This window comes from Mirounga leonina, unplaced genomic scaffold (genome assembly GCF_011800145.1).
Source record: "Mirounga leonina isolate KUSES-001 unplaced genomic scaffold, KU_Mleo_1.0 Mir_224, whole genome shotgun sequence".
NCBI classification, from domain to species: domain Eukaryota; kingdom Metazoa; phylum Chordata; class Mammalia; order Carnivora; family Phocidae; genus Mirounga; species Mirounga leonina.
This window is the reverse complement of record NW_023270615.1, coordinates 1,378,738-1,395,973: the sequence shown is the minus strand read 5'-3', so window position 1 is coordinate 1,395,973 and position 17,236 is coordinate 1,378,738.

Genomic DNA, 17,236 nt, shown 5'->3' with positions numbered 1-17,236 from the left:
GTGACCCCATTTGAACATCTGTATCCAAATATGTCTGAAATTATAACTATTCTACTTATAAGAAAGAAATCATGTCCCCCAACCATTTTGTATTGAATGTTGTCACTTAGAACAAGTAAAGACCTAATCAGTAGGTATTTATATTATGGTTAAGTTGCTCTAACCAGGGATTAAAAAAATTATTTCCCTCCTCGCTTTCTGAGAAGGGAAAATTTTAAGCATATAGAAAGAGGAAAGAATAGCAAATTGATTTCCATATGTTCTCTACCCAGAATTTAACAATTAACTCTATTTTTGCTGTACCACCTGGAAGTATATTTTAGACATCACAATACATTATTCTAAATATTTCAACATATCTCCTAAAAATAAAGAATTCTTCTGTATAAACACAATACCATTCTCCTACTTAAGAAAATTACCTGTAATTCAGTTTATTCTAATATTCAGTCCATATTTAAACTTCCCCAATTTTCCCTAATATGCCTTTTATAGATGGTTTTTTAACAGAATGAGGCTCCAGTGAAGGTTCACACACTAATTTTGATTATTAAGTCTCTTTAGAACTGTTTCCTATCTTATTTGTTTAATGACATTGACCTTTTGAGGAGTCCAAGCCAATAGTAGTAAGAGATGCCCTGTATTTTGAATTTGTCTGATTGTTTCAGTGTGATTTCATTTAACTCATGAAATGCTAGTAAGTTGGGAGGCATAACTCTAACTTGTGAACTACTAGTAAATCAGAAGTTATGTCTAGAGGCTTGATTATATACAAGTTGGGTTTTATTTTTTTTAAATGAATACTTAGAGATAAATAACAAGTGTTGGTGAGGTTGTGAAGAGAAAGGAACTCTTGTGCACTGTTTATGGGAATGTAAATTGGCATAGTCACTATGGAGAACAGTTTGGATGTTTCTCAAAAATTTAAAAATAGAACTACCATATGATCTAGCAATCTGACTTCTAGGAATTTATCCAAAGAAATGAAATCACTATCTCAAAAAGGTATCTGTACCCCATGTTCATCATAACATTACACACAATAGCCAAGACATAGAAACAACCCAAGTATCCATTGATAGCTGAATGGGTAAAGAAGCTGTGATATATATACTGGAATATTATTTAGCCATAAAAAAGAGGGAAATCTTGCCATTTGTGACAATATGGATGGATCTTGAGGACATTGTGCTAGGTGAAATAAGAGAAAGAAAAATACTATATGATATCAACTTATCTTTGGAATCTTAAAAAACTGAACTCACAGTTATAGAAAACATATTGGTAGTTGCCAGAGATGGGGCGTAGGGGGTAAAATAGGTAAAGGTAGTCAAAAGGTACAAAATTGTAGTTATAAATAAGTCTTGGGGATGGAATGTACAGCATGGTGACAATAGTTAACAATACTGTGTTGTGTATGTGGACGTTTCTAAGGGAGTAGATCTTAAAAGTTTTAATTACAAGAAAAAGTATGTGTGGTAAAGGATGTTAACTCATGATAATCATTTTGCAATGTATATATCTATGACATCATTATGTTGTACACCTAAAACTAATAGATATTATGTCAATTATATATTAATTAGGAGACTGTGCTGGGGTATGTGGGTGCCTCAGTTGATTGAGCATCTGACTCTTGATTTCAGCTCAGGTCATGATCTCAGAGTCATGAGATCAAGCCCCGTGTTGGGCTCCATGCTCAGTGGGGAGTCTGCTTGAGATTCTCTCTCTCCTTCTCTCTCTGCCCCTCTCCCAGCTCTCTCTCCTTCTTGAATAAATAAATAAATCTTAAAAAAAAAAGACTGTCCTAAAACTTCATAGGGTTGTGACATTATAGGTGATAATTGTAGTACATTGTTCCCATTGCTCACATAAGGTCAGGTTGCTTAAGATTAGGGATGCTGAGCTTGACTATTTGCTTGAGATGGTGATTGATAGATCTCTCATTAAATAGGTACAATTTTTAAAAAAGATTTTATTTATTAGAGTGCACGCACAAGGGGAGAGTGAGAGGGAGAAGCAGACTCCCCACTGAGCAGGCAGCCCGACTTGGGGCTTGGTCCCAGGACCCTGAGATCATGACCTGAGCCGAAGGCAGACACTTAACCAACTGAGCCACCCAGGCGCCCCTAGGTACAGTTTTTTAATCCATTATCCTTAGTAAGTAATCTGTGTGGTGGTGAGGTCATACTTTAGCACCATGACAATCCTGTAATACTTCCAACATTTATTTGTTGGCCTGTTTCTGTAAAGAAGAGTTTTCCTTCCTTTTCTCCCTCCCCGCCTTTGAAATTTCCCTTCCTCTCTCTTTTCTTTTCTTCTTTCTCTCTCTTTCCTTACTTTCTTTCCTTCTTCTTTCCTTTCTTCCTTCTTTCCTTCTCTTTCTCTCTTTTCTCCACTTTAGAGTTGGTATGGTGTTGACAGATTTGTTTGGTTTTGTTTTTATTGAAATGTCTTTATTTTCACCTTTCTGAAGGCTATTTCCAATGGGTTTTTGAATTCCAGGCAGGCAGTTCTTTCAGAACTTTAAAGATACCATTCCATTATCTTCAGACTTGTATTGTTTCTGTTGAGAAGTTAGCTGACAGTCTTATTATTCTTTCTTTGAATGTAAAGTACCTTTTATCTTTGACTGCTTTTAAAATCCTTTTGCTGTTGTCCTTTACTTTTAAATTGTTTGTATGATAATGCACGAAGGTCTAGTTTTTCTTACAAGGCATGACAAGAATTGTGGATGTCTCCACCTGGAATTACTGAAATCTCACCACATCACTCTTTAAGTCCTCTAGTTTTATGAGTTAACTTATCTTGCTACTCTTGTCACTCTCTTGAAAAATAATAAAAGCCTACAGAAAAATCTTAATTGAAAGGTGGAAACTATTATAAAGGTCATCTTGTAGTATAGGTTGCAGCTGGTCCTTGGGAACAAGCTGGAACCAGGCACTTAAATCCTAGGTAAGAATTTCTCATATCTTTCCCTTTTCCCATATAGCTATTGCTTTTCCTTTTCATACTTCTTATTTTTTTTTCTTTAACTGTGGAATCTATCCATGTGTACGTAGTAGAAAAAAAGTGCTTATGGTTTCTAAGTTTATGTCTTCTCCGATCAAGAAACCAGCCAAACCATGTCTATAATATTGTATGCCTAATTCCTTCCCTGAGAAGAAATTCATTGCCCCAGTGGCAGGAAAGGCAAATCACGTCCAACCAATTGGCTCAATCCAGGCTAGGCATTTTTAAGGGCATGGCTTCTGAGAGGCCAATGTTGTAATCATATGTATCAAGGGGGAGAATTTGGATAGACAAGTCAGTAAGTGTTGGCTACATCTTCCCATCCTCCATGGAAGCTAGTCCCTATATTGCTTTACTTTGTAGAAGATGAGCTTCCTAGAATATAAAAATTTCCTGTATGTAGGCCAGCTAGGAGTCATCTTAAGTACTACCAAATTTTAGAAACCCAAGATGCTTTTTACCATACGGTAGGATCCTGGTATCCATAAGAATCTTCTTCTAGAAAGCCAACCTTAAGCTGTACTTCCCCATATTGAAGGTATTGCCCTAGACTATATAATTCTCTTTCAACATTTTTGTTTCTTAAACTATGCCCTGCTGTTCCCTAGGTGCAGGATCCCTGGGTATATGTTTGATGAGTTCTGTCACACTTGGCAGTGTTTTATGTAATGTTAAATAATTCTTTTATACCATCTTCCTTTTATCTGATATCACAGAAGGCAACCCTCTGGTTCTTTTATTGTTTTGCTTTTGGTTGTGAGAGTAACTGGCAAAAAAAAAAAATATCACAGGAATGAATCATCTTCATTAAGGAAGGAATAATCCCACATAGATTTGATATCTCAATGTATTTAACATCATTTATATAAAAATGAAGTATATGCTTAAAACCCAACAACTACTTAAATGTTCTTGAAGTTAAAAATTTTAATTAAGGATCTGAAAATATCAACATATACTTCATTTAAAATGTATTTTGACCTCTTTTTTCTTTTGCTTTTCCTGTATACCCTTAATGTATCTGTGTGTGTGTGTGTGTGTGTACATATATATTTTGGTAAGTCTGACATCTAAAGGAAAACCCTTTTCCTCAAATTTAAGGGACTGTGCAATTTTGTTCTTCAGATAAGAAGCCAATGATAGCAACAACATTAACAACAGCATTGAATGATTCTTTCAGGAGATTTTTCTATTCCTTATCCCTAACACTGAGAAAGTCCTTAGGAAGCCATGGTTTTTGCTAAGAGAAATGCTTACATTTTTGAGACCAGGCTTTAAACAAACTTGTGAATTCATCACATTTCAAGAACAATGGCATGCCAGAGATACGATTGTTATAATTGGAAAAGAGGGTCATCGTAGTTCAGCTTTGTCTAAGGATAGTATAGTTAATGACATCTGTGAGAAGCTATGTTCCCGAACAGCCAGGTGATAATAACCTATTTCCTAAAGAGTCTGTTCTGGTACATAATTTTCAGTTATAATAATGTGTGCTGGCATGTCCTAATGACCTTGGTGAGGCATGTTCAAATGGCCCAATCTTGTTGGCTTCCTAACAGCTGCTCAGAGTTGCTGAGGGGCCAGCCTGGTTTTGTTTCCCAGGCTCCCTGAGTACCACTCACCAAGGCAGCATTCACCAGGCATTATGAATGGTGCATTGCTCCTCCGAGCAGGTTAGAAAACAAGGTGCCTGGACCAGACCCTCCTGTATGTCCTCCTGCTCTGATAGCCTTCAAGCCCATTACAACATAGGGCATAGGTGTTGGGTGTAGCCTCATTTCAGAGGAGAGCTACTGATAATGTGACATATTCCAGTCTTCATGGATTCTGTTTCAATGTCACCATTTAAGAAGATTAGTTGTTTGTTTTTTATTCGGCACTCTGTAACATAGATCTAGGATCAAAATGAACAGAGTTGATGTATAAGTTTCCTAGGGCTGCCATGACAGCCGCTAACTTGGTGGCTTGAAACAACAGAAATGTATTCTTTTACAGTTCTGGAGGCTAGAAGTCCAAAATTAAGGTGTCAGCAGGTTTGGTTCCCTTTGGAGTCTCTGAGAAAGAATCTGTTCCATGTCTTTCTCCTCCCTACTGGTATTGGCTGGCAATTCTTCTCATCCCTTGGCTTGTAGCTGCATCACTCTGATCTCTGCTGCCTACATCCCATGCCTTCTCTGTATATCTTTCCCTCTGTGTGTCTGTCCTCTTCTAAAGTCATCAGTGATTGAATTTATTGCCCATCCTAGTGTGTCCTCATCTTAACATATTTTAATTACATCTGCAAAGATTCTATTTCCAAAAAAGGTCAGTCAACACGCATAGTACTGGGGGTTAGGACTTGAACATATCTTTTGAGGGGGCACAGTTCAATCCATTATAGTTGGTTTCTGCTGTGTAACCCTATTTAACTCACATGGCTTGTTTCTTCCCCCATTTCATTACTAAAATATAAATTGATCATTGAATGGAACTCTAAAAAGTGTTATCACCATTTAACAAGAACCATCTTGCATAATAAAAACCAGCAATACTAATTAGTTCCAAAAACTGCGCCAGGTGGCTAGATGAAGATACTAGGGAAAAACCACCTAAGACAATACTTAATGGGTAACATTTACTGGTAATTCCACTGGACAAGGTTCTTAGCCATTTCATATATTGAAATTTAATTCAAGAAACAGGTCTTCGATCCCCACTGAGGCCAAACCACAGTATTAAGATCTCGGGGTAATTAAACAGATAAGATGTACATCTTGATTTCAACCTTTATTGGTGATACAGAACAATAGGTAACTGATTGTTTTTGAATTATTTTGAAATAGATTTATACTATTATGACCCAGATTAGCAGTACTATTTTCTAATCTAGTCCCTCTAAGAGAAAATTATCTTGCTGGCCACTTTGGTCATTTAGTTAAGCTTCTGAGATATCTCTGTTCTAAGCTTAGTTTGGAAACATCCAGTGTGGATCAAATTTTTCACTTCTTTCTTTTGCAGATGTTTGGTCTATGTGTCATCATTCTGCATAAACTTGCCCTCATGACTTTGATAATTCCTTTCTTTTTAGTTGGGGCCCCAGATTCTCAGCCCAGTATATTTTGAATTCCCATAGAAAAATGCCAGTCCAATAAAAAGGAGACATCCTTTCTGTCCCTCACATACATGTGTACTTGACTTTCACCTCCTTTGCTCAGCACATTTATATACCTTTTTAGCAATATGGCTAGTGTCCTTACACCTGACCAATTTGTTACTGTGGGAGTAAAGTGTGTGTGTGTGTGTGTGTGTGTGTGTGTCTGTGTATCTGTGTCTGTGTGTCTATGTCTGTTGTTGGGGTGGGGGGAGATTGAAATCCCTTACTTTAAAATCCAAATTATTGACCACATAGTATTTCATTCATGAATATGCATGGTTTAAATGATCATTATCCTATTGTTGGGCCCATACACTGTTTTCAATTTTCCCCATTTGACAGCTTCTGTTTACTCTCATATATTGTAAAAAGATTCATTCATTCCAGGTGGTTTTCAACCTCCATCTAGTTGTCCTTGCTGTTCCTTCTCCCTAGAATTCTCTTTCTTCTGTTCTTCTAATGGCTACTATGGTTGTCATGAGAATGAGCTTCCCACATCTTCTACCTGTAGTTTGACTGACTGAAGGCCCCTTGAGAATTGCTGTGCTTGGAAATCTATCAGCGATTTTGCATCAAGGACCTGCCTCCCAGGGCTGCTTCCTCGGGTTCAGTGGTTGAGTGTTGTGAAGATTGAGTGTTGGGGGGATTCTTGGGAAGCCTTATTCCTAGGAGACATGGGGCTTTTTTGTCTGCCGACTTTGGCTCCAGAAGTCCATGGCAGCTTTGCTGAACCCTTGTTAAATTGCATAGGAGCCCAGGACCCTTCTAATCAACTTTCTCTCCCTCTTTCCATCACTTGGGGGTCAGACTTGCATGAAGGTCTCATGACAGTGTCAGCCTTCCCTTCTCCCTCCTTTCAACACAGGCATTTTTTTTTTTCCAATCAAATCTTTACACCTTTAATCCTGTCTTGGAATCTGCTTCTTAGAGGACCTAGACTAACACAGCTAGCTCTCTTCCTTACTGTTTGGTCAGATGTCTGCTCTTACATGGCCTTCACTACTGTAGACCCTTTCCTGGTTGTTATTTAGCACATCAGCCTGCTGTTTTATTTCCTGTATAGCAGTGGTGAAAATGCCTAAATACTTGTTTGTTTATTTGATTACTGATTACTTATTTCCTCTATTGGAATATAGTTTCCCTTTGGGCAGGGACAGGCTCAGCCCTAGCATTTAACTATATTCCTGGCACATCATATGTGCTTAACAGATACTGTTGAATTAAGGAATGGATTCTGACAGCTTTCCAACAAGGGGCTGGGAATTTTGAAGAGGAAATGTATCAGTGGTAATTAGGGAAGCTGGCATGTTTTGGAGGAGGGCAAGACTAAACGAGATATTAGGCAGTTGAAGGCGTTACATGGATCCTGGTCTCTTGGGGTTAACGAGGTGAAAGAGATGATACATTGACTTACGTCCTTAATTCTCTGGGACAGCTCCATTTCTGTCCTGTCAAGTGTCTAAGTGAGCTCACCCTTGTCAGGGCATGTGTTCTGAAAAATGATGGCCCAAGTGACGAAGAAGGACATCAGAGTAGTGTCAAAGGCAGGCTTTGTTTTAATTTACCGTGGTGCTTCCGTCTGGCCCACCTGTGTCCCCTCCCTCGTGATGTGCAGGAAAGGCTTGGCTCCTCATTTGCTCAGTGACAAGGGCAGACCCGGAATTAGATGTAGGGGACAGGTTGCTGCTACACTTTCTCTTCAGCGACTGGACTAGTGGTGGTACCATGTGCTACATTTAAAATTCTCTAGCCTAATTTTAGCCAGAGGACTGTTTCTGTCATTTAAATTTTTTCTCCTCACCTTAAGTGGCAATGCTCTATACAACAAGAGGACTTGGCATTTTGGCCTCAGAGAATGTGGGCTTTAGGTGTGAGGCTGGTGGCTAATTAGTCCTGGAGTCAAATTCGCATGTCTGGCCATATTGGAAGATATATGACAACTGGCAGAAAAATGAAAAACTGCTCCTGAGTGCTCAGAAGTTGTGGCAGTCTTGAGGAAAGTTGACCTAAAGTTAATCGAAAGTTTTCTTCATGTGGGGATCTGAGACTCAGTTTGTGGCTCTCAGGATAGAGGAGTTTGCGTGGTGTGAATAACCAATAATGGATCCCATTTTTGTCATAGATTCTGCTGGACTAACACTGTTCTCTTCAGGCAGATTCTTAAAGGTAATAAGCCCATTAGCTACCCATTCTTTTGACAGACATGGGTACCAATGCATAAAGAAATTATTCATTTGCTCCTGTTTGATCTATTTAACCCAACCCTATAAAATTTAATGAAAATGAATATGATCCACATATATGTAAATCAAGATCCAGATATACCACCCAGAGAAAGAACTGGAACCAGAGGGAGAAATGTGCTATTAGCTGAGCAGTGCAAACAAAGGGAAAGTATCCCTTTGCATGGGGTCCAGGTGAGAAGAGTAAAAGTTTAAGAGAAGGCAGCATTAGCCTGCCTTGGCGGTAGGGGTAGAGACAGAAAGACAGGAGCCCTGCCAGGTATTTGTGAAGTAAAAGTTCCCCTTTCTTTTAAAACACACGAGCTTCTGTAATTTTGTCACGTGCATCTGTTGCTCTCACCCCTTACTTTGTGCTGAAGGGCTCACTAGAGCATTCACAGGAGCAATTCTCCCTCCCACCCCTGACACCTGCCATGGAAAATGCTGCATTATTCATCGGTGAGCTAATGGCAGGTGATGAGATCTTTTCACGCTACATCCCTCTCAGTAGGTGTTTATCACTCTGTTCACCAGCAGCCCTGCTATTACTGAGGGGCCAGAAGAACCCTACGCACTCGCTTGCGAGGTAATGGGAAACGTGCTCAGCTTTCTGGGCTCACAAGTGCAGATGAAGGTTATCACTAGGGCAGCTGCGAAGCCCAGGGTGGGAGGAAGGTGGTCACTCTAAGCGAACAGCTTAATTTTGGAAATCCATACAAATCATGTCAGAGCCATGATAATCCATCTTCTTTAGCTCCCAGCCTTTCAGCAGTCACTGCGCTGTAATAATTTCCCCCGATTCACCTGTGATCTCTATAAATAACCGGAGTGAGGGAGGAAAGGAGAGGAGGAAAGAGATGAGTTTGGCTTAGTGTCTGATGAGCATGCCAGCGAGGAATTTATCTTTGTCTAGTAAGCAAGATGCGGCCTTCTCGGAGGGTGGGCGGGGTGTGGCCACGCACAGGAAGCTAGCAGGGGGACAGTCCTGCGACCCCGGCTCAGTGCTCTAGTGTCATTTGAAACCAGCCTGACAAGAGAGGTAGTGGTTCTACTGATTTATCTGAAAGCTGTGACAAAAAAATTATGGAGCAATACCATGTCAGCATGTGGGAGGAATAAAAGAAGGGGGACTATTTTATCTTCAAGTCCTTAATTCTGTGCGGGAGCACATGTTACTAGAGATTTCTTTGCCCTACCCTATGTGCCATAATAACCATCAATTGATTCTAACTTTTTTATTCCTTTTTTTTTTTCTGGTGAAGTTTTTGTTGTTGTTGTTGTTGTTGTTGTTGTTAGGAATAGCAGGACTTGGAGGTTATCGTTTGGGTTACAGGGATGTTAAGTAAAAGAATCTAGGTATGAAAAAGTCACTATGGTCAAGACAGCTTGGTAGGGAGGTGATCAAATTTTTGTTCTTCCAGCTCACGATGGCTGATTTCATAGTTCTTCCAGATGGGTGCTGTTTCTGAATCCAGGGACTCCTGTTGGTTTTGCTCTTTCACCTCATAGGCAGTGTGGTGGAGTGGAGGGCAGAGGGTATGGACCTAAGGTGGGAAAGACTTGGATTTTAGTCATAGGTCAGCTATTGAGTAGCTGTGGGAATTGAACTTTTTGAGCCTTGCTTTTATTACCTGTATAATGTGTATAATAACAAGTCTAGGGTTACTATGAAAACTAAATAGCAGCCATTTAATAAGTCCTTAGCAATGGCTAACTCCTTCCATTCTTTCTAACTTAATGTGAATTTATTTTTCCTCTTACACAGCCAAAGAAAATTTTTTTAGATAAATTGACAAATCTTTTTCCATTAGGTGAACAGGTGGAAATGCTCTATTAAATATTTCAGATTGGCCCTTGGTTGGTGGGCTAATGGTTAAAGAAACTGATATACATCCATGCCATGGAATATTATTCAGCAATAAGGAGCAAACTATTGATACACACAACTTGGATGTATCTCCAAGAGAATTATTCTGAGTGAAAAAAGCTAATCCCAAAAGTTTACATATTTTGCCTTTGAAGAAGATACTAAATAAGTAGCAGGGAAGGCACTAGAGGGGATGGGCACTGGCATCAGACTGATATGGTTACGAAAACTGGATCCTGCCTCTTCCTAGTTGTCTGATCTTGCACAAAAGCGACTTATCCTTTCTGGGCCTTAGCGTTCTCATGTGCATGTTGGGCATTATAACACCCATCTTGTATGGGTTGCTCTGGTCATTAAATGAGAATGTGTATGCAAATATTATTATTAACTGATTGACCATGTAAGAATAATCACAAGCAATTTATGCCAAATACCCCATTCCTTAAAGACATTAAATGAGGCTTATATAGTAACTTCCTGAGTTTGCTGATTGTGTCTGAAAATAGTACTCTTCACAGAGATGGCCATGATGTCAACATCCACACTTGAGAGGAACTTCAGTAAAATTTCAGAGTGCTCTATCAGTGAGTTATGCAAAGAGCCTGTTAATTGCTCTCTATATTATGATGTTCACATGAATATCTGGCCCTAGGGGCATGAATAAGTCTTTAGTATTGTGTGTCATCAATTACACAGTGGGTTGTAACAGCTCTAGGACCACCTGCATATTTACATGCTTGAGCAAGTGCTTACAGATGAAACAGAAGAGTGAGTATTATAGACTGTAGTCATTCACTCACAATTTCTGATGGTGAATTATCCTCCTTCCATTTCCTTTTGGTCTAGGTAGTTACTCTTTTCTGCCTAGTGTGCTGGAAGGTAATTATGGGAGTCCAAGCTCCAAAGCCTAGTTCTCTCAAATTTATATTTTAGCATTATAAAGTATGGCATTTATAGTATAAAAAAAAAAGCCCCACTATTTTCAAAGCTACTGTGACCACAGCAGGACTTGTACTTTCAGGCATGTGGAGAAGAGACTAATAAAAGGGAGTGCCATTGTGCTGTATGGACAGATGTGTGGTCAGATCTACTCTGACTGCAGGGCATCAAGCACATGTGAGAGGAGGGCCTGCCAGGTAGAGCAGGATGTGCAAAGACAGGTACAGGTCTGATTTCGTTCCCGACACTTGCAGTAACCATCTGTGTATTTTTGGGCAAGTCACATGATCTCCAAGCTTGTGACTTGTCTGCAGTAAAATGTGGAGGGTGTGGGATTCTGGAGTCACAGAAATGGGGTTTAAATCCTTGTTTTTTTGAGCCGCAGTGGCCTCAGATGTAAAATGGGGATGATAATAGGACTTATTGCATAAGATTTTATGAGGATTAAATGAAGTAGTGCATTTAAATACTAGTAAAGTGCTGTGCATAGTCACATTAAATGTAAATTTCTATTTTAAGTGCCCAGTTGAATCAGAGAGAAGAAAAATCCCTGGGCGGATCAATACTATGGAGAAAGCTGTTTCTGTACCCCTAATGCATTTTTTCCTCTCACCATGTAGGCAGAATAATGGCTCCTGGAAAAGGTTCCGAAATTCCTAGAACCTGTAAATATATCATGTTACAAGGAAAAGGACTTTGCAGTTGTAATTAAGGGTATAGACTTTAAGAGAAGATGATCCTGGATTATTCCCATGGGCACAGCCTAATTACATGGGCCTTTAAAAGCAGAGAATTTTCTCTGGCTGGAAGTTGGAGGTTAAACAGAAGGAGAAGTTGGAGAGTTTCTAAGCATCAGAAGGGTTTGACAGGCCATTGCTGGCTCTGAGAGCAAGGGCCCGTGTGCAAGGACCTTAGAGATGCCTGTAGGAGTTAAGGGCAGCTCCAGCTGATAGGACTTCAGTACTCAAACCATAAGAACTTGAATGAACTGGGAAGCAGATTCTTACCAGAACCTCCAGATAAAAGCCCAGCCAGCTGACACCTTAATTTCTGCCTTGGGAAATCTGGATTAGAGAAACCAGTTGAGCCAGCTCAAACTTCTGACCTACAGAACTGTGAGGTAATAAATTTATGTTGTTTTTATTCACGATGTTTGTGGTTATTGTTATGACAGTGATAGAAAACTAACATATTATCCAACCCCCTTAACATCTCCCTCCAGACTTGGCAGAAATTAGCTGCAATTTCAAAGAGGTTTCACAAGGATAACATTACCCAGAGTGGAAAGGTCTATGTAGAGACTTAGGGATTAAAAATAGGAAAAGCTTATCGGCAGGATTTGGGCAAAATTATCCACACACACACACACACACACACACATACATATGTATATTTTTATATATAAATGAGATGAGATTTTGGGAAATTAAAAATGGAAAGCAACATTTAAACTTTAAAACACTATGAACATTAAAACTGTATATTTTTATCCTCCTGTTTTAAGACGAAGAAACTAAAAGCCAAAAGTGACTAATAGGCTTGCCCAAAGTTAAATATCCACCTACTTGTCCTAGGTGAAGACTGGCCTCCCAAATTCTTTTGATGTTCTCTTCTCACTCTACATAGTGTTAATACTTAATGGATCCCAGTCACATGGTGGGGCATAGAATGGCAGAGTGCTGAGGAAGGTGATCAGGAATGGAAACAGTTTTTTCCTATTCAGTGAGGAATCTTAAAGACCAGCTTCTTTAAAAATAAGGTTTTACCTGTGAATATGCATAATGCTTCATTCACTCTCCAGATAGGCTTTATGCATCTAGAATCCTCACATGGTTTTATTTCTCAAGTGTTGTGTTTTATGTGCAAGCTAGCATGGTCATAGGTAGGAAGAAGTCATTGAAACATCAGATGAGGGATTAGGTTAGGTGACTGCCAAGATCATTTGCTGTCCTAGAATTGTTCAGAGGACTCAAGGCAGTGATTTATGTCTGCTTAGAAGGATGCCATCCAGACCTTGACCAGTGTTTGAAAACAATTTCCCAGCCAGCAATGCAAAGAGATTATTCCATAAGTTGGCCATGTGTATGGTATATTGTCCATGAAATCACCAAGCAGACGTGTCACTGCATCATAGAACCTTCACCCAGGTTCATATATGCAAGGTGCTATTGCCTTACGAGGCATTACAAGATGTATGATAGCAGTGGACAATAGAGGAGCTATTTTTCTCTTTGTACTGTTGAAAATATGGCTTTCTTTTTGGATGCTATTAAAATCCCAGTGGATATATCTTTACCATGACAGTGAGTGGGATTTTTTTCTTCTGTTGCTCCAGAATTGCTGATAAGGGCTTAGAGTTGAAGAGTGTCCAAGTACCCCTCATTTAAATGGGGACACCAAAAAAACTGGGGCTAAACACCTCTCCAGGGCTTAATAAGAGGCACAATCTTCCCTTCTTATTCAACCATCTCCCCACCCCAAGTTGATAAGAATAGGAGTGGACTGGTATGTATTAGTTTGCTGTTGCTGCCACAACAAAATACCATGGACTGGTTGGTTTGCGTAATAGAAATTTACTTTCTTGCAGTTCTGGGGGCTAGAAGTCCAAGGTCAAGGTGTTGGCAGAGTTAATTTCTTCTGAGCTATCTTCTTGATTTGTAGATGGCTGTCTTCTCCCTGTGTCTTCACATTGCTTTTACCCTTTACTTCTCTATGTCCAAATTTACTCTTCTAAAGATTGATTGATTGATTGATTGATTGATTGATTTTAGAGCATGTGTGAGTGCGGGGAGGCCCGCAGAGAGAGAGGGAGAAACCCAAGCAGACTCTGTGCTGAGCATGGAGCCCAACATGGGGCTCAATCCCAAACTCTGAGATCATGACCTGAGCTAAAATCAAGATGTCCAACTGACTGAGCCACCCAGGCAACCCAAATTTACTCTTCTTCTAAAGACCCCAGTCATGTTGGATTATGTCCTCATTTTAACTAAAGAACCTTTTTAAAGACCTTGTAACCAAATATGGTTACATTCCAACTTTTTGCGGTTCTTGGAGAGCTCAAAAGAGAACCATGATTGGTTAGCATAGCTACACATTAAGAACTAGAGAGGTTAAAGGATGGATCAATTATCCTTGGCCTGTCCAGGTGACTTCTAGACTAAACGAGTGGATACCCCACCCAGGGAAGGATTTGAAGTAAGCATTGCTCCTGAGGCTGCTCAAGAGCTATACACATACCATCTTTGTTAATGGTTCTCCTCCAGGCTGAATTGGCCCTTTAGGGGACAATTAGCAATTTTAGTTTTATATGTGGGAGGAGGGTGCCACTGCATGTAGTGGGTAGAGGCCAGGGGTGCTGCTAGACATCATCATACAAAGCACAGGACAGCCCACACAAGAGTTATCTATGTTAATATGTCAGTAGGGTTGCTGTTGAGAACTCCATGGAGGCCAGAACAGTGGCATGGGCCCCACATTGGCACGTGTGGTTACATCAGCATGAGTCAACACCATTATATAGAACCAGACTGAACGAGAGGGAGACCAGTGATGTCTCCTCATTACTGACAGGTGACCAGTTACATAGGAGTGTCATTGTCTCCTTTATTGCTCCTTCTGAGACTTAAGAAGTTAAACCCCACCCCCCAGTAAACTCTAAGCAAACCTTATAAATAAAATAAATAAAAAATAAAAATATTCTAAATCAGCAAGGATCAAGATAGAGGGGAGGGGAAGGAAAGAAGTGACCCAGAAGTATACCATATTCTCCTATTCTGAATTCCAGGACATGGTGGGGAAGGAAGAGTATAAAAGCAGATCATGCTTTCCTCTTCACAGTAGACTACTTGAGCTATTGATCCAGTCTGTGATATGAGAAGTGGTTAGCTTTTGAATTGGATGTGAGATTGAAATATTAACTGGACTGGGTATTTATTATTTTTTGGACTGAGTTTTTAGAAAGTGCCTAGCAACCTATGGAATTTGCCTCAAATGTCCTTAAGTAATGGGGAGGGGAAAACTCAGTAATATTAAACTTGGAAATAGTGATGAAATGAAACCATCCCTTGTTTATATCCCCAATGACTTGAAACTCCTTTAATAGGAGTAAGCCTGTTATGTAAACATGGCCTTGTATCTCTCTTTAGGCTAGCACTCATGCCATTCAAGAGCTTGCCTTTTAATGTCACCAAAGGGCGATGCATTTCATAGAGGGGAAACGGCTGTTTGCTAAACTCAATATTCTAAGACTTATGAACCCTAAGTAAGGTGATGATATTCCAGTAGAAGTACAATATCTTACTTATTCATCTGGCTGTGTGAAATAGAAGAAAGAATAGTTTGGAGTGAGGACATCTAGGTTTGAACTACAATTTAGCTACTTACTGAGCTGAGGGTGTGACCTTTGCTTAAGCAGTTAATAAAACTTCTGTTTGAGTTCAGTTTCTCCATATACACGGTGGATAAATCTGATTTAGAATATTTTTATTTTTTATTTATTTTATTTATAAGGTTTGCTTAGAGTTTACTGGGGGGTGGGGTTTAACTTCTTATTCTTCATTTAGCAAAAGTTTTCGTAGTTGTAATGCAGTGGTAGCTGCTCTTTACAGAGCAATTTTTTTTAAAAAAAGATTTTATTTATTTGACAGAGAGAGACACAGCGAGAGAGGGAACACAAGCAGGGGGGAGGTGGGAGAGGGAGAAGCAGGCCTTCCGCTGAGCAGGGAGCCCAATGTGGGGCTCCATCCCAGGACCCTGAGATCATGACCCAAGCTGAAGGCAGTCGCTTAACCGACTGAGCCACCCAGGTGCCTCCAGAGCACTTTTTTATATGATTTGATTTATATAAATTTCAAAGCTGAGCATAACTAGTCTATGGTGATAAAATTTTAGCATGTTGTTTACCTTTGGCTGAGTGGGGTCATGAAAAGGTGGCTCCTGGTAATTTTTTATTTTCTAATCTGGGTGGTGGTCACAGTGGTTTTCAGTTTGAGGATTCTTTTTTTAATCAAACAAACTGAAGGTTGCTGGCGTGGGGGGGGGGGAAGGTGGGAGGGATGGGGTGGTTGGGTGATGGACATTGAGGAGGGTATGTGCTATGGTGAGTGCTGTGAACTGTGTAAGACTGATGAATCACAGACCTGTACCTCTGAAACAAATAATACATTATATGTTAATCTGCTTAGATTCCATAAGTTGGCCATGTTTATGGTATATTGTCCATGAAATCACCAAGCATTAGATTCCATGTTAATCTAAAAAAAAGTATAGTTGACATACAATATTTGGTTCAGGTGTACAACATAGCGATTTGACAATTACATACTTATGCAATGCTCACCATGACAAGTAGGTAGCATCTGTCACCATACAAAGTTATTACGATATTGACTATATTCCCAATGCTGTACTTTTGATCCCAGTGACTTATTTGTTGTATAACTGGAGGTTTGTACTTCTTAATCTCCTTCATCTATTTCTAAAATGTGCCGTATTCTTTTCTGAGTACTGTTGAGTGCTGGATAGGAAATGCAGTCTTAATTTAACTTACAGCAAGAGACTCATAAAATGTTTTTGAGGAAAAAATAAGTTTAAGTGATTTTAATAGGAAAGATAGTGACTGCAATTATTTTCGAGGTCATTTGACAGATTACTTTAGAAGAAACTATAAAATCTGAAATTGGTTTCCCTCCACCTCCTCTTTCTTCCTGCCTCCTTTGGGCTCTTTACTTCTAAGTGACGTAATTGTCACCCATGGGAGCATAGTACTTTGCCTGTCTGCCCTGGTGCTGCAGTAGGGCAGTCATTTGAGGAGTGATGACTCACTAAAATGGGAGACTTAATTTATTACCTGATTGCGAGAGTGAGGAACATTGTAGAAAAAATCTCAAAAGGTGGAGATTTGATGGCGGAAGGGGAGGAGATCTTGTTTCCCTTCAATTCCAGATGAGGTCTTTTTTGGGAACCACTGTGCCCTCTGCTGGAAGGCTCCCACAAAAGCCCTAATGGTGGAAAGTTACCTTTTAGCAACCAGTCATTTTTTTCAGATGGAAGGATCAAGCAGAA